The sequence below is a fragment of the Sturnus vulgaris genome, chromosome 1 (genome assembly GCF_052056855.1).
Source record: "Sturnus vulgaris isolate bStuVul1 chromosome 1, bStuVul1.hap1, whole genome shotgun sequence".
Lineage (NCBI taxonomy): Eukaryota > Metazoa > Chordata > Aves > Passeriformes > Sturnidae > Sturnus > Sturnus vulgaris.
This window is the reverse complement of record NC_142243.1, coordinates 126336779-126362371: the sequence shown is the minus strand read 5'-3', so window position 1 is coordinate 126362371 and position 25593 is coordinate 126336779. Positions and strand designations below refer to the sequence as shown.

The following is a 25593-nucleotide window of genomic DNA, read 5'->3' as shown; positions in this document are numbered from 1 at the left end:
CTCGTGCTGTACCTCTGACATAGAATAAGGATGGCAAGCACGTAACATTACGAAATGTAGGACAAATTCAGGCGAGAGAGAGAGAGGGAGAGCAAGAGACAGATGGCGGATCTGGCTGGGAGCCAAAGCCAGTGAAATGAATTACATTGCTGAATAACTGTACACCATTGATTCTGCCACTTGTTGCTGCATGGCAAAAAAGGGCCCTGATGTTGGCAGGAATCTCCTCGCGTGTCACGCATGCCGCAGATAACTTTTCACACGTAACTCGCTGCACCGACAACGACACGCTACGTGTGTGTGTGTGTGTGTGTGTGTGTGTGTGAGAGTGAGTGAAAGTGAGTACGTGTGCATGAGGGAGAAAAGGAGAGAGAGCCAGAGTGCTTGTGGGGGGTGTGTGGGTATGTGCCTGCGTGCCTGGTGTGTGTGCCTGTGCGCGCGCGCGCGTGGAGGGGAAAACAATCACTGCAATCCAGCCATTTTGTTTAATGAAGAATGGAAGGCTGGCATTCAGAGACGTGGTTATGTGCCGCATATTAATGTGTGCTCTGTAGACATCCTCCCCCTTTTTAGATGAGTGGCACAGGAATGAAGCCCTCTATAGAGCAGCCACCGTGGGAGCAGGAGCTCACAAGGTAACATATCATCGCCGAACCTACGGACGTGGCACCCGCCGCTCTGCAGAAGAACTAGTTGCTGTCGGATGAGGAGGAAAACCTGGTCCCATGGTTATGATGTTTGGGTGCTTTCAAAAAGATAGCCAGAGTCGAAGCAGATTGTTCAATAAATGCTTCGTACCCAGGATGAAGGGAGACATTATGGGATGCCCAGGGGGCTTTGGAAATCAAATACAATGTTTGAGTAGCACAATTTGAGGTACATTATAAAAAAGCAATTTGAATTGCCAATGAGGCGACACATATCTGCATGCTAATTAGACCTGTGTCAAGCTTAGTCTGCCGGGTTGTGTTGATGGCTAGGAATGTGCTTGTAACTCTGCTGAGAGATTGTTTCTGCATAAATTATCAGCTTTGTCCTACTGATCATTTTCTGCAAACAAACATGAAATGTAAGATCAAAAGGCAATTCTGAAATTAAAATTATTGATTGATAAAGCCTAGATTCCAGAATCTAATTAGAGGAGGCACAAACAAAAGCTGATATTATTACAGATTGTGCCTGAGCTAGCAGCCAGATTGTGCAAGGCTTGTAATTTATCTTTGTTTATGCAGCCAGGATATTAAAAATGTAATTAAAATGGTAAAATGATCTGATCAGAAATAGCCACCTAGTGGCAAGTATATTATTTTAAATGGATTATAAAAACATTGATCTGTGCAAATAAAAGGTTTTTTCATGACAAACATAGCAGCTCATTGAAATTTGCTGAGCAATTTGTCTTTTGCTAATAAGTTGTCTTTTGTGTTTTGTTCCATAGATAAGCAGCATCATTTATAACCCTCATTTGCACACTAATAAACATTCTGTTATTACAGGTGGTGTTGGGAACATCTTTCATAAATTATGGCATATGAAAATGGAAGAAAACAATAAACCCTTTTCTAGACACGCAGTAGATACATTTTGTAAAATTAGAATATTCATATGACAGCAGCAACAGAAGTTGCTTGTTAAATCACTTTATTGCTCTATTTAAACTATGAAACGGTAGAAACATTGTCAATATGCAATTCAGCTTCCTGCCTATTTTGGCTACTTAGAAATGCTATACAAAACACAGAGGGCCTAATTTACTAAGTTTGTGCAGATTCAATTGCTAAATTTCATGGCTATAAGGAGGTCTTTGTGACTTATACATTTTTACCCTCATTTAGTACCTTTCTAGAGTTGCCAAGTGGATTAAGCATTAAAAAACCAGACTGTTTAATTGCACATGGTACAGAAATGAATTTTGAAATTTCTCTGCAATCATGAGCTATGGACAGTGAAATGGCCAAAGGAAGTTCTGTCATATGTTAATGAAGCTAGATTACAAAAAAACCCCAGACTATAAACAGTTTTTCAAGAAAATATATTCAAAAGCTTGTACGTTCATGAGCAGGGCTTAAGTCGTGTATTTCTTCTTGTTTCAGATTTCCACATGAAACCACTATGGAAATGCTCAATTCCTTTTAAAGAAATTCACAATTTAGGGTCCTGTCAGCAGCTCTGGGGTCTTTTGTTAGGTGCACTTAAAATGCCAGATTAAATATTAATATGTGGTTAGAGTTGTGCTATTTTGCAAGCCCTGAAACCCTATTAGTAAATCATGATCTGGTGACTGATGCAAGAAATTTCAAGGCACCAAGAGTGCAGATTGCCCATCAATCTGATGGATCACTAATTTTTACTAAATCAGGCCCTTGGACTTTTAGCTGTAAGCAGATGTATGTTTCATTGTGACGGGAAAAGCAGTCCAAATAACAGAGCAATTTTCTGCACTGAATGTGTATAGTAACAGGCAGAGTTGTTTTGCATAATCAGTAAGTTATTTGAATACAAGTGTTCATTTAACTGGCTGTGCATGACTGATGCCGTCCTTGAAAGAAAAAAACAACACATTTTGAGCTAGAAGAGAAAGTTGCATTATTTTCATAGACTAGGATTTGAAAACAGTGTAGTAGAGCTCCAGAAGGATGCTGAAGAGGAATGCCCAGGCAAAAACAGTCCCATAGTCTCACCCAATCCAAGGAGCTTTACCCTTCAATAGGTTTCATCAACCACTGACAGTAAGTCATACATTCATGGATAAGGAAATATCAGGAAGGATCCTGAAGGATCAGGCAAAGGAAAACGGAAGCCAGAAGAAGGGGTGGGAAACAATCTGAGTAAAAATACTGCAAATACTATTAGATTACAAACTACTGATGTAGAGAAGACATATTAATCCTGACATATGACACACTTAGATTCATAGCTGAGTTGCAGACTTCCTAACCTCTTTAGAAAAAAGAAACCACCTCTGAAGCTAAATCACACACTCTTTATCGGCAATCTTTATGTCATACAGATGAATCTTGACTTCTAGTTCCTTATAATATGGATTTAAGCAACTGACTTAGGTATTTAATAATTATAAAGAGTTTCATGTGTGCAGATATTAGCATAGCATATATTGCCTTCCAATTTATATCTGTCTTTTTGCTTTTGTATCTCCTCTCTCTCTCACATTTTAGCAGTCTGCTTACACTCATATGGAACTCAACATTAGAAAGAGACCTCTCCATATCTTCTCTGCTACTGCTGCTTGACTAACATTGAGTAGTACAGGCCTGAAAGACTGGTACGTCTTGCATGTATCTGTATCTCTCTCAGGTTACCTTCTTTAAACACGTATACATACACACTGCTTGAAAGAAATCCCAATCTTAATCTAAAATAACACAATTAATACATTCAAGTTTTATTTTTTAGGTGAAGTCTACATTTATAAGTCTTTACAATCAATATATTGAGATCACAACATATAGTATATGGTTTTGAAAAATATATACAGTGTACAATAATCCAAGGCTTTCCCAAGCTGATGGACAGCTAAAGAAAGTAGTGTTATTTTTGCTCTGGTGGCCATTTTTACCTATTGTCAAATACTAAAGAATTTCTTTTATTTAAAGAAAGCTATCCCAATCAATAGGCCTTCTGGTATTGACATTGTGAAGCAATATGCAGCAACACCAACCATTCTGAAACATTCCAGTGGGCTTTTAATGTGAGTGAGAGTCTGCTGGGAGCAGCCTCCCTGGCTGAGGCACATGCAGGGTGTTCTAATTTCCACTAAGCCCTGATCAATGGGAATTTATTACCACTTAAGACAAATAGAAAGCCAGACAGTGCAAAACTGAACTGCCTTGAATGTACAGCCCACATCAGAAAGATACATAAACATTAAAAGTAAAGCAAAATAGTAAAACAATACGTGGACGTCTTTTTTGACCGCCTTTTCCACAAAGCCAATGCTTTGCTACTACATCCTGTGAAAATACAAACGCTGACAGAAGAAAGCTTACACGTACTTAATGGCGTTCCAGAGTAATGTACGTATCATTGTTTCTGAACTGTAGTTCCTATTGTGCTCTGTCGTGCTCATGTGTTTACCAAATGTCAGAAACCTCCTTTACAGGCTATTAATACTATTGTGGTCCCTCCAACATGCACACAAATACACCCGCTCCTCTCACCACACACACTTTCTCACTGTCCATCAATATGTTGCAAAGTCTGTGTTTCATTACCATATCATATGGAGTATTGATTCCCGTTCCAAGCTAAATAATGTTGTTTTTTAAAAGATCTTTTACCCTTTAAGTAGGGTTTGCTAACCGAACCATAGACTGGTAACAAAGATGTATTATAGAATTTGATACCATATGTACTTTGGCAAATGCCAAAACCAGTAACTTAGGCAGAAATTTCAGTGTTTAATTCAAGCTTTACAAACAGGAAAATTGTGCACAATATCCAGTTACATACATTCCATGTTAAAAAGGGAAACATTCCTAATAGACCTTTCAACATAATAAGATTCAGGCCTAAGCAGTAAAGAAAATGATTACCAGTTTTATTAGGCTTCAACTAGTTTCCATACCAGATCTAAAAAGTCACCTTGCACCTATATAAAGAGGATTATTTATGTATTTATCTGTACATGTGTCCTCATCAGCCACTGTATACAATCATTTCATGGCATTCAGATTCAGCACAAAAACATCAAGGCCTAAGTACAAATATTATTACTATAATGGGTTTTCATTTCTAGAGGTCATCAGGGGAAAGGATTAATTTTGCTTGCTTTATTGTACACACAGAAAAGCACACAGGGTCATATTACAATGCCTTTATCTGGAAAATCACATTCAGCTGTAATGAGAAAGGCTCTTCTTAAAACAATTTTACAATTTTGGGTGTATTAGCTGTATTTATTTCATTTCTGTATTGCTTTCCTTTATGCACATTTATTTCAGATATCATTAATTGATTGTTAGTGATATTTACAATAATGATTTCAGGTCTCTTTTCAGTTTGTTGAGAACTCTTTTCCTTTTTAAGACTCCTTTTATCAGTAGTAATATGCAAACATTTTGTATGTCTAGGTTGCTACAGAAATTTTTTGAAAATTGTATAAAGAACTTAAGATCTGTTTACCTTGACAAAAGTACTCCAAATAGATTGCATTTCCTTACAGTTCCTATATATCATACAGAAAACAGTCTTTGGCCAATAATTTACAGACAAGACTTTATTTTCCCCTTGTTTCCTCAGAGAACATCTTATTAAGAGGTATTATTTAAATGAGACCATGCTGCATGAAACCGGTGTTCTGGTACACAAGGAACTTCATTTTTGCTCATATCAGATGATATTGGAAGCAGGTTTTATAAAGGCAAGGTCAGAGGTGGCAGGAAAGCAAAACCAAAAGTCATGTCATGCAATGTCCAGGTATAAACAGATGTAAAGAGTATCCATTTAATGCATATGGAATTATCAGTCACATTTTAGGTAGGAAAAGATGATATTTTTAGTCCATTTTCAGCCAGTTTCAAAACTCTGTGAGTGGAAGTCCAACAGAGCCAGGATGGGCTGCAGATTCCTAATAGGACAAGACAAGATAAGAAAAAGAGAAAATAAAGTTTTAAATAAAATATGGAGAAAAGTGAGATGATAAACAAAATCAGAAACTGAATAGAACCATTGAATAAAGACACAAACGCTGGAACCAAAATGAAGAAAAGGGAAAATGTAATGCCTATAGTATTTCCTATATGTCTTACAGAGAATATTCACTTGCACAAGCAAAACTTGTCCTTTTTTACTATGGTTGTTAAAACCTAGATTTTGGTCAAGTTAGAAAACTTATTTTCCCTTGGTTTCCTCAATAGAGGTAAAAGAAGTAGACTTTAGACTACTGCAAAAATAGATTGACCAACCTAAAGAAGTTCTATGAATATTCTCATTCTTATCATTAATATTCTTTTGATTTATTTTGTCTTGGCAGAGGAGCTGAGAAGCAGCAGAGTCTGGAGACGCCATGATTTCAGATGCCAAAACTGTCCATAAACCTTACAAAAGCACTGGAGAACTGCACAGAACCACAGCATTATTGGAAGATAAAACACATGCTTTCTTTCCCTAATGCACCCTCTTTCTGGCTTTGCAGATTAGCAAGGAACTCATTCTCCCAGACACTGTCATTTTGGAGCATCGAGGACAATTCTTGGCTCTTGAGGAATACATGTGGAAGCATTCTGGCACTGGAGACATGAGCACAACTGAAGGAACGATGCGTCCTTTCCCATTCTAGCAAGGATGTCTTAGGGACTCTATTGGCTTTTATGCATTGAGACTATTTCTCACTCTGGCAAGGTCCCATTGAACATGCAACTTTTTTTTTTTTTTTGCCATAATATAGCCAAGCAAAACTCTTATTGCTGTGTCAGACTCCACATTGTGTAAGAGGCACACAAACAAGTGCCTCAGGAATATCTGCTTTCAGCCATAACTGTAACTATCATTTGTTCAGAACTTGCAGCCTACATATTTGTCACTACCATTTTTTAGAAAATATGTGTAATAGAAGTAGAATCTGATGCAGACCAGCATAGGTTTAAGACCGTAAAGGCTTTGTATGCTCCTAAGCAAAATATGCATAGGAAGGAAAATATGATAAATAATTGCATTCTACATTCATGTAAAACAATGGTAAAGGCCCAAATTCTGTCTAAACTTGCAGAGCCATCCTGCTATTAAAGTAAATTGTATGAACCCATTGTAAAGAATCTCATGAATAGTCTCTTGCTTCTCCAAATAGACATATTTAACATCAAGAGAAGAAACAAATTCTGATACACTAGAAAGAATTAATAAAAGTAACCTTATTGCAGAATATAGAATTTTCTTTAGTGGAGTTTTTATACACAATCACACACACATGCATAGAGAGTGCTTCCATATGACCCTTACCTTTCCTATTGCTAAAAAGTTCTTTAAAATTCAAAGCAAGTTTCTGAATAAGTCAAAATCAAAAACACTTAAGATGCAGTTGAATCAGAAAAAGAAATACAACACAAAGAAGTGGAGTTAAGTCATGAATTTTTGTCTTCAAATACATTATTTTTCCAAGCCAAAGGGATATGGATCCCAGTCTTCTGGGTATTCAAAAGTACCACTTCAAACTTAAAAGGTCTGATCCCATTTGACCCTGAATCTTAAGAGTACAACAGCACATTGGCAGCGGTCCTCAGCCTCACACTGAGATCCCAAATACCATCGTGTTAAGTCACAGAAGAAGACTCCAGTGGGCTGGAGGCTACTGGTTTCCCAGCTGTTGATTCTTTTAAGCCAGGACCTTACTTTCCCCTCTCCAGTTATTGTTCTTGGATAAGTAGTGGAATTCCTACTTTCTTCTCTAGGAATTTTACACTAATTTGGACTGGAAGGGACATTCTGATGAGGAATTTATTATGATCAAAACGACCCTCAGACCTGTTCTATTCAAACACAGCCTTACACAAAGATGTCAATATAGTGCAAAGCTGTGAGAACACAGGAAAACCCAGCACTCCAAAATTGTTGGTTCAGACATCGTGAGGACTCGGAAAGGGATATGAAGGCCAATTGACACAGTCCCACACTTTTACAACTTAACTCTTTTACCCTCCAGAACAAGGGGGCTGCACTCAAAGTGTCTGTTCAAGATTGTTACTTGTTCATGCTAACTCCTGATCTACAGGAATATGGCACCTAAGGACTAGCTGGCACAGGCCAAGTCAGGCTGAGGAATGCACTAATACTTGAACAGTAGAAAGAGCAGTGTTCCAGAGCTAGGGAATGTTCCTAGTGTCTTTTTAATTTTCAGGTATACATTTAGACTGCAAGTCTTTCCATTAATGAAAGTGAGCTTTGAACTAGGTCCTTAGAGGGCCAGTGACATTTGAAGGATTGGAGAGGGATACAATCAATTTAAATATGCATTTGCAAATTTACAAAATATTATAAACATGTAAGTTAGTGCATCTATCTTCATCAGACTCTAAAGCTGTAAATACCAGATGTCATTTATAGATTAAATGATTTTCCTAAATCTAATTTTATATTAATACAAACCATTTGTCAATTCAACATGAAGGCTTCTATTTTAAACATTCAAAAGTCATGGCATGCAAATGTTAGGGTTATCCCAGTGATTCATTGCACAAAATGTAAATTAAGGTATAAACTGAACAGAAAAATCAGTTTTCCTGAGAGGTGTTGAATTAGATCTGTAACTGACCTGCTCACAGCGTTTTCACTTCAGGTAAAAAGCCTCTCAAAACCCCAGTTTCAATAACCTGATCTCCTGCAGATGCAAAAACCTAGCTCACAGTAAACAGAAATTCAGCATGTGCAAGAGGTCTTTGACATGTGAATTCATATGGAAAAAAATCTGCTTTTTAAGAGGGAGATTTTCTTTTCATGCTTACCTCCAGTAATGATAGTTCCCAAATCATGCAACGGTTAAACACTCTGTACCTTTATCTTCATTATCACTCAAAGACCAATCTTTTCAACAGATCTTCAAAGTAACTGGCGAAGATAACAAGTGTGTCAACAAATATTTAAAGAATTTGAAGGAAACCATATCATTTATAGATAAAAAGAAAGTTTTAAAAAGTAGCAAACACATGGCTGATTCCTTTTTCATCATGCTATAGAAGGGTAAGGTATCACAGAACATAATAATATAAAAATTTTGAACACTTGTATTTGATGCTCCTAGTTTCAAATTAGAAACTTTGTAATATCATTAAGTCTTTGATAAAATCTAAAAATGTAAGTGTTTAAGAGCAGAGTTTTTCCAACCTGTATTTCTCAGAATCCCTAATTTTGGGCTCCAAAGGAATTTCCAATACAGCTGGCGATTAAAAAAGAGTAACTCAGTTCAAAGTGACCCTTGTCATGTTCAGTCTGCATATTTGTAGCTTGACTAAGGCAACTAAACCGTCAGGCAGAAGATAATGAAGGACACCTCTGACTCTGCCCCTGAGGCCAACATGGATAGTTAACTCCGTGGAGCTGAATCCTAAATTCAGGAAATTTCTTGACCTCCAGGATTTTCCTTCCTCACTAGTCAGTATCAACACTGCAAAAACTCACTTTTCTCAGAGTCCTGACTTTGAAACCAGCCTAGACTCTTTTTTTTTAGCTTTTCTTTTTTCTTTTTTTCCCCCCACTTTTAAGACAAAGCACCTCTTTATGTCCATATGACTACAGGTTAGTTACACACAAAGAGCAATGTCAGCAACATTCTCTCAAGTAAGGATTAATCTCTTTTAACATAAAGGGGCAGAAGAGTTCTTCTATTATGGAATCTACTTATTTTGAATAAGGTATTCTAGTGAGCAGAATTCATGTTTTCTCAATTTGGCCCAATTATGGCAGAAGAAGAAGACAATATAGTTAAAAGTAAAGTGAAAACAGGATGGAAGGCAGAGCAAACAATAACCCTGATAAACATATGTGAGAGAGACTGTGTGAGCTAATCCTTGACTTCAATCTACTTGGAGTTATGAAAAAAAACCTAAGCATTTATGCATTGATGTGAACATGGAAACATATTTTCATTTATAATATTATTATTTGATGGCAGGTATCGAAATGTCACTGAAATTTGGAGGTAAACCTCTTTTGTTTGTTCTTACTGAGGCTGAAGTTTGATGAGATAATCGTGTCTACAGATAAATGGAATGAGCACTATTTTTCAAAATAAATGCATTTTGCATCCTTTTTAATATTAGCATATTCCAACACTTGGAGTACTTTCAGAGGGCTTAGATGTCAGTAATGCATGCATCCAAAACTTAGGAATTTTTGTTTACTTTTTAAAATATTAAGCAAAGCATCACCAGATTTTTGTGGCATAGATATTTGTCCAGTGGTATCTCTCCATAGGTCAAAAGTGCAAAAATCTCTCAAACCAAAACCTGAAACATAAAACCAAGAGACAAGAGAGGCATCTAAATATTTATGCCTTGAAGAAGGAATGCCACATACCCTCATATATGATCTATTCACTGCATATAAAAACTATTTGATTTTAAAAATATCCATCTGAAATTATAAAGCATTAAAAATTTTATATACAACAGAAGATTGCAGTATGAAATGAAAGTCTCAACGAGCACCTGCTTTAAAGAAATATATAAATACCTTTATATTTTAATTCATAAAAATATAGGCACAGGAGATAATAAAATCACATTAATGTACAATGCTTTGTATTGCATCTCAAATGACTTTCACAGCAAGAAACTTGCCCTACTCCTATCCAAGAATATGTGTTAATATTAAGCAGAAGGTAGTATAAAATCAAATCATTTCTACCATATCATTACATAATTTATTCTCAGTTATACCTTGAGAAAGATTTTAAATATTTAATTAAGATGCAGGTGAATTTTTCCAAAGATTATTTCAGTTCTTATCACCTTTGGATGCCTGTTCAAAATGCTTACTGCTAAGGCAGTAAATGTATCCTCCCATATTGTCACACTGACTGTAGGGTAAATGAGTCTATGACGATTTCTCCCTCCAAGGCCCAGAATATTAAATTAAAATCTAAAAGAAACAACAGCATTGTTTTCATATAACCAGGGGCCTCTCCAAACATAAAATAAATTTGCATAGTTCCAGACTCACTGAGGAGGAAGTAAGTTGACTTATTCACATAAAAGCTGCAGTGATGTGTTCTTATACTGTGTCAAGCTACAAATCTGAAAATTTGCCTAAAGCGGAATTGGATTTTATCTATCCATAGCATTAATATAAAACAAATCTACATAGCTTTTTATCGATATCACAATCTGTTTGTCTTACTTCTAAATTCAAACAACATTATTCTGACAGCACATTGCAGATTTTTTATTTCTTGCTTCATCTATTGCTTAAGTACAATATATTCTGTGGACTTCTTACCTTTTAGAGTGATACCTGCTTCCAATTAACAGCATTTCAACACAAAATTGCTCAAGAGTAACTAGACAGTGTTGATCCAATCCTTAAGTCATGACTTAAGTATGTATTTCAGTGTAAGGCTATTTTTTTTTTTTTTTAACTGAGTAAGGACTGCAAAGTGTTTGGGGTTTGTTTGGAAATATTAATAGCTAGCAGTTCTCTTGTTCATTAGAAAATGCTTTCCTTTTAAAGTTTACTCCATAAATTATGTGAATCCTTCTCTACCATGGCCAATGAATTAGAACCATATTGTAACATTGCATCATCTATATAGCTGTAAAATAGATTTAATACAATCAAGAATAAATCATTGACAAATAAATTCAATAAACATGGTCTGAAGACTGAGTCTTGGCGGACATCACAGTCCATTTCAGCCAAGCCAGATTCCTTGCCCTGTACAACAAATCTGTGTGCTCTTCTTGTTAAACAGTCATGAATCTGAGCTAAGTGACTTATCCTCAAGAGCATCATAGCATTATCTCCTCTAATCAGCATTCTAGAGTCAATCAAATCAAATGCTTCTGCGAAAATTACAAAATACAGTGCCAATTCTTTGATTCTATCCAATGCCTGGTCACTGGAAATATTATTATTAAAGTGCCAGATGCCAAAAACTACTCCTGGCACACACACTAAAAAATGAAAGTCAGAGATCTAAAGACTTGGGTTGATATTCTGCCAATTAGAGGGGCAGGAAGAGAAAAAGCCGAGATATTTTTATTCTTATCTACTGAGAACCAAATAAAATTAATTGAAATTACTGAGAAACACCTCAGACATAGCCTCTGGGAGCTGATCACAACATTATGTATCACCCAGTGTACGGTGAAATTCGTCGCATTTAGGTAAAATGAGTCTACTCTTTCTTTTTCAGGAAGTATTTCAACATTCCTGATTGGCTGTCCTAAAAAAGAAAGAATGTATGTCCTCCTAAGACCTACTAGGTTCTTTTTTGCCATTATTCTACTACTGAAAGGGTGAAGACATTGCCTTTATCTTTCTGTGTGGCTGAAATCACAATCAGATGTTTCTAGCTGGCCAAATAGGGAGAAAGAAAGGTAATTTTTTTTCTTGTTCTGCACTGTAGGGAGTAGGCAGATTTTAGCTATAACTAACACATTTCCAAGTAAAATTTAATAGCATTTTTTATTTTTTTTCTGAGTTGCAGTTCAGAATTTTTTATTGCAAATTAAACTATCTCACCTAGAAAATAATCACTTGAAATGATCCTTGGTTCAGGGGATTATGTGTGCAATGATTCAACTAAAGCTAAAATGGTCATAAGATTGATAATTCCTAAAGTTGAAAAGCCTGAATAAAGCATGGATTCTACAGTATCTAGAAGAAGCAAAGAAAAATAATATTTATGTGTTACATAAGGATGTTTCAGTAACTTTATTTTGTAAGGAAGAAGTATAATGCAGAATCTACTTGCATTAAAATCCATCACTGAGAATGGAGGTTAATTCTGTCACTTCACAGTATTTCAGTGAGGTACTTTTAAAATTCCTTTTGTTTTATATTTGAAGAGGTTTTTAAATTCCCCTGTCTTGGGGGATAAGCTGTAATCAAGTTCATTATTCTTTAAAAAACCCCTCCAGTTTCAAAAAAATTTTTTAAAGAAACAATAACTTTGCCAAGATATCGGCAAATAACATCAAAATTTATCTGAAAGCAGAATGTTCCCATTCAGCTATCTGAAAGGCCCTGCAAATCTACACATTACCTCTAAAAGATCCACCAAAGAGTAACTAAGAAATCAAGCTGTAAAAAATAAGCTTTGATCCTCATACATGCCTGCAAAATATAGCAAAATTTTGCAGTTCTATTCCATTATGAAGCAACGGTAGAAGTCAGGCATGATATCTTAATGGATTATACAGTAATAGACATATAGACATTTAGGGAAATAAATTGTGCCTATCTTACCAAAAGACTGAAAGTTAACTTTAAAAGAGTTTACAACTTCAGTTATTTAGAGGTTTGCTCTTTGAAGAAAGACTTAGCAAATAAAAATATTTTCAAAATTTTTACTGTTAATTTACTTTTTTCTTCTGCTTCATTTTGAATCATTCATCATACACACCTGATATTTTATCACAAAGTATGAAGCTCTTTGCATTCACTTTATATGGGAGTTGATACTTTGATCAGTATTGTGAACTCCTCTCCTAGACCTGTGCTTGTAGCTTCATTCTTCTAGTAAGAAAATTATTACTCATTTCTTTTAGTTAGACTTTAACTGCAGAGCATGGCTGGGGTGTCTTACCTCCTATTTTAGGATGAGAAGTGGGAACCTAACACTGAAAAGTTTCCCCTTCTCTCTGTTTTTTGTGTAAAAGGAAGTGGGGAGGTTAGGCTGCAGGGAAAATACCATGAGTTACCCAGTCTGAACAACAGGTCACCAGAAGCCAAGACAAATGTTCAGCCTTACAGCTTTTATCTACTTATTCTATTTTTGCAATATCCAGACTTACAACTGGAAACAGGGGCTAAATAATAGGATTCTTATATGCTCATATGAAAATGTTGCAAAAAATGATATAATTAAAAAATATTCAGTCAATATTTCATGTTCTAAACTAAAAACATTTACATTATGTCAGGAATTTGATCTCTAAGACGCAAACTGAAAATAAATGTAACATGTATTGATGATTTGTAAATTGGGAAAGGGCCACATCTTCCTGGGAGTTTGTCTGATTCAAAGGGCTTACAGCAGAAAGTCATGATAACTTTTTGCAAAATAGCTTATGCTGCAAAATCTGTATTCACATAACTGAATAAGACTGACAATTTATCAATGGCCCTACAATATACTGCAATATGTGAGTTTAAACCAAGCTTAGCTGAAGTTAAGGAAATTATCTGACTAATGATGAAATTTATAGTTTCTGCTGAAATTTGGGTTTCTTTAGATGTTGGAAAGAAAATATAATACTCTTCAGTAATGTGAACTTTTGGACCATAGATTCTTTGCTAACACCTACTATTTTGGAGAAGTGTGATATTGGATTTAGATTTTTGTCATGGAACTGAAATGCAGTATTCTGCAGCCACAGTTCCTATGTTTTATATTTCTAAGTCCACTAAACTGAAATATACATTTTACCACATCAGCAAAAGAAAACATTTGGAGTTGACTGTAGGCAGTACAAAATATAACTATTATTTTTAAAATGTATATTTTCAGCCAGATAGCATCCTCAGATCTGAATCTGCAGCTGGAAATACCTTATGAGAAAGCACAAAATGGATTTTTAAGGTTATAAAGTACTGCATTCCACATATCTGAGGCTCAGATGGAGCTTTTTTTTTTTTTTTTTTGGCAGATAATGATCACCAGTACAATGTTCTGTCCATAAAAATCTGTTAAAAATTTACCAGGCTATGATATTCATTATCATAGCCTTTCAATAGAAAGCTCAAATGTTAAAATGCAGATAGATGAGTACAGGTAATATATCACTCCGTACTAGTATGTACATCCTTTTTTTTTTTTTTTTTTGAGATTAGTTTCATCTTGCAAATTACAAATTGGATTAGGGAGTTTGATATGATTGGAAAACAGATTGACAGTCTATTTAGCATTTTTATTAGTTGTGTAGATTATCTATAGGCTATAGATGACCTCAGTCAACATTCTTTAGGCAGCCAGACACAAGGCAACATCAGCCAATCAGAAAAACATGTACTTGATTATTAGGTCTCAAGATGTGTCAAATCAATACACTGTATCACCTTAAAGGATAGATATAAGAAGGCGTCTACATCTTTTGTAACTTAGGAAGCTGAAGAAAAAATGCTAAAATATAAACCACAGTTTACATAAGTTCTCTTTTATATAGATACTGATATTGTAATTTCAGACTTTTTTTATAATTATAAATTTTTTACCCTTTGATTCTTGTTGAAAGCCAAAGAAATATAGGTCATAAATTTATTAAATAAAAACTTAAAAGGATCACACTATTTCTACCATCTCTTTGTCTCTACTATATTTGTATCCAGCACTAAGTGGTCTCTTCTGCTTCTGATTGAAACAAGAAATGGTTTAATACAACCAACGTACAGTAATACATCAAAGAACTGTTTGTAATGCTCATGCTTAACCGATGCCATTGCACTTTGTGATCTAAAATTTAAGGGAAAAATATGTAGTGGAGAGATTGTGGTTATGCTGCACTTGCATTATTTGAGTGCTGCACCCACATCAGTAGTGACATAAGGAAGGAATAATTCTTCAAAATTATTCATTTTCTGCAATTCTTTGGTTTCTTGGTATTTATTAAGCTACAGCTGACTTTTAGAACTACTTGACTATCAACCTCACCCTATTATCTGCCTACCTTTCTATCACATTTACACATTTTATATTTAGGAAAACAAGCAATCAGCTCTCAGTTCTAATTCTCTCTAATTAGCTCAAGCAAAGTAGAAAGAGTAAAGTGTCATTAACTTCCATGAACCTGGATCCATACCTAAGGAAGTTAATCAGAGGTAGAATCTACTCACAGTTCTGAAGCAGCATAATGGCCTTAAGCCTATCTCTTTCAGTTACCCAGACAGAGTGAAGGGACACCAATTTTTCTTTGAGATCACCTTACAGGAAACCTTAATCTTTGCATGTTATGGCTATATCTACAGACTGGATCTCACTTCTACTGTACATTTCCTATGAATGAAGTGCAACCTTGAAGCTGCAATAAAGATGAAAAAAACATACATCTACTCCATAGTCATGATCATAATATGAAAGGCTACTCTATCATACCTTTAATATCTACGAGTTTAGTTTTAGATGGTTTGCCAGATTTTTCAGTGATTTTTATGTAGATTTTTCCATTTAACTTATTGGAAGATATTTTTCTGACTTCAATAATATTTTTCACTTTAAAAATTAAAATTTATTTGGAGGATGAAATTGTGAACAGTATATTCACAGAAGCAGTAGGTAACTTTATCTTAACTGAGAAGATTTCTGAGGGTGCACAAAGTTTTGTTACTTGAGTGAGAAAACATGTGCCTGATATATCTATATATATCTATATTGATTCATCAGACAGATATTTTTCTCCTAAAGTGAGACAACATACCAAAGTCACCTGCAATAACTATCTATCTATCTATCTATCTATCTATCTATCTATCTATCTATCTATCTATCTATCCAAAACCAATAATACTTCATCCATTGACACAGGTTAAAAACTCGCCACGCTTTTCTTTACAAGGACTTTATTCAAAAAATAATATTTTGAAAATGTTTGCTCTTTTCAAAACACAGCTTTATCCAGTCTTCTTCCTTCTGAATGGATTCTCACTAGCAGATAGGAAATACTCTAATATTTATAAGTGTTTTTAATATCTGTGCACTGAAAACATTTAGAGACTGAAGTTTCTGCATACTAAATAGCCCAGTCAGAAAGTCTTGGAAATTGTTTGCTTGTTTTATGGAGCACTACCTGAATTACAGGACATGAGTAAAATTTTTTTCTGCTTCATACTTCAAAAATCCCATGAAAGTCAACTTTAATATTTTTCTTCTTGTTTGCTATATAGATTCTCAAACCAACATATTCTGCTATTTCTAACAAACTAACTGCTATTTTGCATAGAAATACATGTTACAACACAAGATGATGTTCGAGAACTTTCTTCTTCATCCTGCTTAATTGAGTCCCGTAACTCCTCATTAACAGTTCCTAAAGCTTTAGTTTGTCTAAGACAGTAAGCTGTAGAAATTTTAGGGTAAAAGGTGCTATGCTAATTTAATGGATGGTTACAAATGAGTTGCCAAGGGATTAGCCCAAGAACAGCTAAATATATTTAGGAAGGGTTTGTGGTAGTTTTCAATATAGAAAGATCCAAAGAATCTTAACTGACCAAAAACTGAAAATCAAGTAAAAACGACCTTTACAACCTTTACACCTGGCTCTTACTAATGTGTATCCCTTCCTTCTCCACTCTCACTGAATGTGCTGGAAAACCAAACATATATTTCATAATTAACCAGATTTACAAGTGTAAGGTTTAACTTCTGCAACCTTTGTGAGTCTTGTTGCTTGATGTGCTCTGTTCAAGGCTGAAGAAAAGCCAGATATAAGGGTCAAGAATATTTTTTCTTCTGGTAAATACAGATTTTTGCTAACCAGACAGGTTATTCCTTGTCACAACTCTTAAGGTAATTTCTCTTTGCCCCCTGAACCCAGAAGTATATAGACATGTATGCATACACCGAAAAAGATTGTTTTTTCAAAGTGATCCTGGAGACCTTGCCACCATGTAGGACTGGGCAGCTCATTGGCAGTGTCCCAGCATAGCTTTCCAGTGTCCTACAGAAATGCACTGGAATACGTAGCATAGCAACAACTGCCCAGCACAAGGACCTAAGGGGCTCCATATTTCTGGAAACATCTTACTGTATTGAAGATCATTCCAATTATTTAATTAGCAGCAAATTTCCTATACCTAATCCCTGGATCACCATATGAGTATTTATAACATTTCACATTGTTTGTTTGTTTGTTTTTACTTTTCTGTACCTAAGGTCTCCTGATTAATGTTCTGTTGGATATAAAAATTAGCGCTCTGCATTCAGACTTCCTTATACACCATTTTATGAAAGATATTATATGAATGACCTCATTCATAAGACCACCTAAATTACACACCAAATTGCACTGCTGCTTTTGATTTTTCTTCTCCATCAGACTTCTTCATGATGTTTTGCATTCAATGGTTTTTGCATTTGAATATAGGTATGTTGCTTTAATACACTATCACAAACTACTTCACTGTACTTAGAGGAAAACACATTACTTCTGGTTACATACTTAAACTCATACTATCCCTATCCCATTCTTCCTTTATCCCCAGGTGCTGCTGATTAAAAAAGTCAATTAGTCAATCAAAATCAATCAACTGAGACTAGTTTGGCCTGACTGGTGTTTTGTTAGACAATTTATTTTCTACGGTAAACTCCCATCTTAGCTTTCATCTTCTAGCAATTTATTTTCTGGACACTGATCTCAGTTTATTATTTATTTTTAGTAAAAAATCCACAATAAGGTCTCCCGAAAGCCTTCTCCTCTGCAGTCTAAACAACCTCAACTCAGCCTTTCTTCATAGAAGTGGTGTTCCAGAACTCTGATCTTTTTTGTGGCCCTCCTCTGGATTGTTCTGTGAGATCAACATCTTTGTTTGCACTGGGATGCCCCGAGGTGGATGCAAAATTCCAGGTGGGATCTCATTAGAGTGGAGGAGGAGAGTCACCTCCTTCAACCTGCTGGCCACTCTTCTCTTTTTGCAGCTGAGAAAATGGTTGACTTTCTAGGCTGCAAGTGCACACTGCTGGGTCATGCCAAATTTTTCACCTACCAATATTCCCAAAGCCTCCTCTGCAGGGCTGCACTGAAGTCATTCATCCCTCAGTTTTTCCTGATAATTTGGATTGTCTGAATCCAGGTGAAAGACCTTGCACTTGGCTTTGCTGAACCTCATGAGGTTCACCTGGGCCCACTTCTGAAGCCTGTCAAGGTATCTCCTGATGGAATTCTCCCTTAAGTGTATCAGATCGACTGCTCTCACCCATAAACTGAGACATCTGAAAATAATGACACAGTAGGATTAACACTGAGAAAAGATCTCCTCTCGAAGATACTGTATGACCTAAGAAGAATGCTGTCACAAAGAAATAAACTGTTTTATCACTCTGTCCTTATCATTCACAGTCTGTCCCATAAGCCCCTGGGAGCCCTGAAGACCCACACATTTCCACACGTACCTCCTGTTTCTTTCATATTTAAGCAATGCATTACTTGCTTTTTAGTCTCTGGATAGGTTTGTGGGGTTTTTTGTGTTCTTATTCTCTTGTTCTAGTTTAAATGTTTGTCTGACGGAATTTATGATTCTTTCTACATGGAAAGATAGGATTTAACAGCTTGACTCAAGTAATCTTGCAGATTTTGCCATTTACAGATACTGACTTTTTTCTTACATTTTCTGCTGTACTAAGTTATGCTCCCCATGACTAAAAATTTAATTTTCCTCATGTTTGATATTAGGGTCACTTTGACTAGTTATGCTATTAAAAGAAACAAAACGCAATGAAAAAATCCTTTCTGTAATTTGATGTCAAAGTACTTGTTTTTTTTTCTTTTGAGTCTTATTCCTGCAATTTTGAAATAACTTATATTGCAGTCACTTCTGTTTAGTGCCCCCAATATTTTCAAACAATTCCTGTATATTATCACTTCCAATTTAGTTCTCCTGTGTGCTTCTAGAATTCATAATCCTAGAAAGAAATGGTTTAAAGGACACATATCTTTAAATGTGCCTTGTTAAGGCACTGCACTGGTTTAAGAGAATCAGACTATTATTACTATTTAATTAGCAGAAATTGTGATCAACAGCAACAGCAAATTACTAACCTCTTTGATCTTTTTTTTCTAAGCATTCAGTATTTTTTCCTAACCCTAAAATTGGTAATGCAATACAACTTACATACACTTATTTTAGTGAACTACCGTTTTAATATACAGATTTTCATCATAAGAACCCCCTTCACTAACACCTTTCATTGACATGTATTTTAGAGGAAGAAGACTCTCTCCTTTTTCTGATTTCTATACAGAATAATTTGTTCTTTTGGTGCCATGATGTTCCAGCAATAATTATAATTCATAATGGATATTATGTATGTTATCCTCTGTTGCTTGATTCTTTGTTTTCCACTATACTATATTTAACTCACCTTTTTCTCACAATTTGTTGCCCATACTGAAAGCAATAAGTAAAGCTTTCACCCCTAACTTTGAAGTATTTTGCCTGGTCGTGGGTTGGAACCCACACTTTACACGTGTGAAATTGGTAATACTTAATTTTATTAACAAAGCTCTGGCTTCTTCAGCCTCAATCATAAATATCACACCTGCATCAGTCTCGAATAGTATCTGCCTTTGGCAAAAGGGAATACTTTAGAATATCTTCCTAATACTTTGCATACTTTAAAATTCATTTTTTATGGTTTTCATAACAAAGGCAAACCCAAACTTTTATTAGTTGAAGCTATTATTTCAGCATGTATTATGATATGCTTATAGGGAGATGGATTTATAATCTGCAAAAATAACTATGTCATTACTATTCTATAGTAACCATGAGGAATGCTAAAGTGGATTGAGGAGTTTCTTCCAACTAAAAAAGAGATTTAGTATTAGTTGCTTTGTGGTTAGACTCTAAAGCATTCTGAGATGCAAGTATTATGGCTCAAGAAAAATATGTATTTTAATGTGTTATTCAGTATAAGATCTCTTTATTACTGACGTTTAACATTTGAAATGCAGTTTCTTGGCTGTTAGATACACTTAAAAGACCAAGTTGCTTCAGATGGTTTTCAGATAGGCCAAAATCCTCCATCAGTTGCAAATTACATTAAAAAGTTTCTCAAGCAGCAGTTTCTCAAGACTCTCTGACACTTTATCATGTTGCTGGTTATTTTTAATGTAAATAATTTCTGAGTATACTCATAATTCAGTGTGGGAAAATAAACAAGTACACGTTCTGATTTAGGAAGAAGGATACATATAGTAATGTCAAAATGTCCACCTATCATCTCAACTTCACAACAAATTGAATGGACACTGCATAAGCAAGCAATGTTGTTTGAAAATCCTATTAATATTTTAGAAGTCTTAAGAATTAATGAACTCTCTTATGGCGAATGTCATCTTCCTTTCCTTTGCAGTATTGATACATATAGCCACTATGATGAGATTTTGCAGGGAGTTTTTATATGCTGAGAAAGGAATTTTCAAAAGCTGCCTGCAAAAAAAACCTTCAGAGTCCCTCTCCTTTTGGCTTGTTCCCTTTTTTAAAAGAGGATTGCAATATACTTAAATGTTCTTTTAGTGAAAATGATTAAGCTTTTTTAAGCTTAAAATATTAATAACTTTATTATCATTTTATATCAGAAAATCTTACTAAACAGTAAGGTATTATTAGTTTAAATTATTATTGTTGGAAATCTTTATAATGTTAGGTACTATGAGTAACACTTTTACTATTTAAGCATACACATTTTTATTAAAACACACTGGGGCATTTTTACTTGTTTCAAAAATACAATGTTGTTTTTTTGCTCCACCACCATTAAAGGAAACTCGAAATCAATTTTATTCTACGTGGAAAATGTATATCCCTTGACATTTAACTTAAGACATAGCCAGTAAGTTCACATTCATGTGACAGCATAGTTCAAATTGATGAAAACAATGTATTCCTTGTGTCATTGTAAATTTGATAAAAATCTGAGCATAATAAACAAAAAATGGGGAGGTGTGTTCCTGCAAGCACTAGCAAAGGTTTGCTGTTCTGTTTTTCAAGAAAGAATTCTTTTTCTTCACTCAGTTAATGTAATTTATTATTTTTACTGTCTAAGTCATTATAAGTGTTTAAGGTTGTAGCTGGAAAAACCCAAAGCCAAATAAAAATTTCAGAAGGAAATGAGACATGGATATTTCAGCCAGATATAACACCTGTGTTACGATAATACACCTTATAAATTGGAATAGATCAGTAAATATGCAAATAAAGCAAACAGATGCTCATTTAAAGTGCTTAAGACATAGAAATATACTAATTTTGAGGTACATATTGCAACTATGACTTAATTTAGGCAACAGCAGCTGTGGGCATTCTATGCCTTTGAAGATCTGGCCACATGAAACCACAAAACCAGACAAAACCAGGAAGTTATACCTGAAAAATGAAAAGAAACAATAGGAATAATTTAGCATAAAACTAGAGATTTTAATAGAAGATTGTCCTATTTTTTACAATGAGTACTTTAAAAAAATTCCACCTGTAGGCCAAATCAGTCTTCTATGATCCTGATAGGATTGACACTTACACATTACTTTAGGATTTTGCTTAGAACAAAAGAATAAAAGCTATTTTAATCAACTCTCCTTCTTTTTAATCAGTGCAACATGCGTTTCATGAACAATTTATGGCACTCGACAAAAACATGGGACTTCTTTCAGATTTGTGAAAAACAAAAGAAAAAGGTATCCTTAAAGAGAACACCATCACTATGGATAGAAAACAGGCAGAATACGGTAGGATATGAGCAGGCATAATTGCATGCTTTGATATTTATGATGAAAGACCTGAGCTGAAAGAAAAATGACAAAAATGCTATCTTAGCCTTTTATGAAACAAAGAAAACCTGAAGGTCGTGCAATAGTAATTTTCATCATTCCTTCCAAAGCCTTGGCAAGCTTTGAAAATTCATATGTAATAGCAGCTAGCTTTTCTAAGTGAAAGTGCTTTGAAATCATCCTGGAATATACAGTATATAAAAGAAACCTTCATTTTTCAACCGCAACAAAAGCAAAATTATATTTCTGAATCCGAAGCTGACTATTTTAAATTATGTTGTCTTAGCTCTTGAAAAATCTTTCATTATATTGTATAGTTAATTTTCTTAAACTCAAAATGTTCTGCTGTATCTATTAATTTAAAAAGAAATAGCTTCTGTAAATTAGGGAAAAAAGCTTTTAAAATTTACAATTTATTCACTAAATACAGAAAACATGGAAAAAATCACTGACAAGCACAAAAATGCAAGCTAAGAATACAGAATAACAAAAGGATCTGTTCTGTGAGATTCTTAAAGTTGGATAGCATTCTGAATTTTATTTCAATCCAAATTCCACCATGTACAAAGCAAATGGATAAATTTAAAGTTGTCTACCATCTCAACTTTAAGGAAATCTAAATTATCTTTAAAGAAGAAGCATATTCTTCCTACTAATATTAATTTCTCATTTCTGAAAGGGAGGGATTTATTTTACTAATAAATCCTCCTTTATGAGTTTCTGCATTTGTTTGGACTATTTTGTCTTTTTTTCTGTTTGTCCCTGAAACAGAGGTTGAACACTTTCTTAAGCTGTAACTTGACCTCAATGCCTGCTTCTTCCAGATGAGACTGAATCCCCACCAGCAGGAGACAATATAAAAGAATAAGAGAATCAGAGAAAAAAAAAATCCAATAATTGGAAACTAATCCAAACTTAAAAAAAAAAAAAAAAAAAAAAAGGGAATATTTGAATGGAGAACTAAGAGGAAAAATATCCAAATGTCTGATTTGCATTCAGTTTTACCCATTCTGCAACAATTTCCTTTTTTTTTTTATTTTTTAATTTTTTTTTTCACTTGTTGTGTTTCAGGAAGTTTACTTTTTGAAAACATCTAATGTCCCAAAAAAATTAAGCAACCTCCTGCCTCCCCTAGAAAATTCAAAAGAAAATGCATTACTTCAATTAAACTAATCATCTTTTAGAGCTGGCAAAAGTAAAGTAGAAGCCATTATCATGTCTGGCAGTCTTTTTTGGGAAGACTCTTTACGTGTTCACCCCTAGACTATCACTATTTGCCCATGTGAGCAAAGTAGTCCTGCACTGTGAAGCATCCAAAAATCTTCTTTCCTTCTTTAGTATTACCTGGTTATATGGATGTATAGTGTTTAGTTTCAAGACATTCACATACTTTCTTTTCTTCTGATGTAATTTAGCCTTTCAGAACTGAAAGGCCCCATACTATAAGTTATCTGCTACACTCAATTAGTGTTAGGTACAAACCCACACAAACCGTGCTTAGCTGAGTGCAATTGCACAATTTGATGTGCAGGGTCAAAAATAAAGTGCAGCTTAGATCCTTGTGCTAAATCACCAAGAAAGAGTGCTTGGTAGTGATCAGTGGTGGGAATACTGCAACACTCTCAAAAAATGGGTCTGTGATGGCATTCTGTGTGCTTTAAGGTTCAGAGAGGTGAAACAATTAGGTAGGTTCAACACCTAAAGGAAGTGAGACTTATATCCAAATTCTTATCCTGGAAATTCTACATTTAGATTACTAGGAGTAGGATCAGACACTAAGATCTAATTTTTTTATTGGTTTTAGAATTGATATTTTAGGCATTTAAAACCAAAAAAAATGGAAACCTAACAGCTTTCCAAGGAGAAAAAAGCTACATGAAGATATGCAATGATCTTTGATTACAATAAATATAAAATCTGATAGTATTAGAAAATTAAGACAAGGGTCTTCATGCTGAGGTACCAAAAGGCACTTAAATACCACTTCAGTAGCACAGATCACTGAGACTTGTTCTTTTAAGTCTGAAGGTGCCATGTTTTAATTCTCAGCATCTGCAGGAGAATTGCAGGCTTAGACTGCCTTCTGGAAGACAAAAGTTTCTCAGCAGATGTGGAGGTGTGACTTCTGCTGTTATCTTGGATACGTTTTCTTGTCACTGCTCAGAACAGGAAGGAGAAGCTGCCCTTAAGAATCAGCCTACTTCTTTTGTCTATGCATTTTCAGTTTCCTATGAACACAGACTTTTCAGAGGAAGTCATGTCATTATGATTATGCAACTTTTAGAACTTTTAAAAGTACTATTTCTTTAAAAAAAAAAGCAATCCTGACAAGTTGTTAAAAGATTATCTCATAAATGCATGATTAGGAATTGAGATAATTTGTATTTTTATTATTACTAATAGTATTTTATCACTGTTAATAAATACAATAAATCCTATTTGTGCCATTGTTACTATTTACAGTGGAACTTGTGTTGTTTCGTGTGTTGGGGGTACCAAGAGTTTACAAGATATGGCTCTTTTACATTAGAATTTGTATAACTCCACCAGTATTCTGAAGAGGTTGCCAGTGAGATTCAAGACTGCTAACAACAATTGGCTACAATAAATGGACTGGAGCAGCATAGTGGAGTGAATACATGTCATTTAAATGTCTCTCCCAATACAGAGCTCTGGAATTGTCCTCAGGAGGCAGCTATTACATCACAGAACTTTGCACGGAGTCACTTCTAACCACTGTCATTATACTAGAATTAAATCTTACACAGGGATATGTAAGGATGTGATGCTTCTACTGCTTGAACATATTCCAAAACTGAATGAAACTGAAGATTGGCCCATTGCATAAAAACTTGAATAAGTTATTCTGAAATCTTCCAAAATCCTCAGACATTATGCTTTTGGAAAATAAACGTAAAGGGCCATCCTGTATACATTTTTCAGCTGGTTAAATAGTATCAATGATCTGGCAGTAGTTCCCTGAAGATAAAACCCCAATCTCTGCTGATTTTAACTCACCTCCATTTGGTTTTTCCTAAAAATCATAAGCACAGAAAATTATTCTGCTATAAGATATCACAAAAATGTTTGGAGGTTTTTTAATAAGTATTTTATAATTTTCAGTGAGCATAAATTTTCCTCTGTACTTGTCTAATGAGTAGAGAGAAGTTTTCATTTATTTTGCCAAGGTCATATACTTTCTGTTGTAGTTAGGGGAAACTCTGTAAGTTTTTAGAAGGAGTTTACAACCAATGTGTAAACACCTACAGCTGCTATAACTATGACTATGCTATATGATTGTATTATTTCAGCCAGTTTTATCTGCAAATAGCTTCAAAAGAAGTGGTGAAAACTAAATGTAAAAGGGCTCTTGAAATAGAACCGAGAAGCTTGTTCAATGCTTTCATCAAAATTGCATATAGATGTGCTAAGTATGAATTTG

General features: G+C 34.7%; 1 long non-coding RNA gene across 1 annotated transcript; it reads left to right on the top strand.

Annotated features, from left to right (window-relative positions):
• The first annotated feature begins 453 nt into the window (after positions 1-453).
• Positions 454-6887, top strand: LOC148225508 (uncharacterized). Its single transcript, XR_015807775.1, has 3 exons — positions 454-635; positions 3177-3283; positions 5993-6887. It is a non-coding gene; the product is annotated as an uncharacterized LOC148225508 (long non-coding RNA).
• The last annotated feature ends 18706 nt before the right edge of the window (positions 6888-25593 follow it).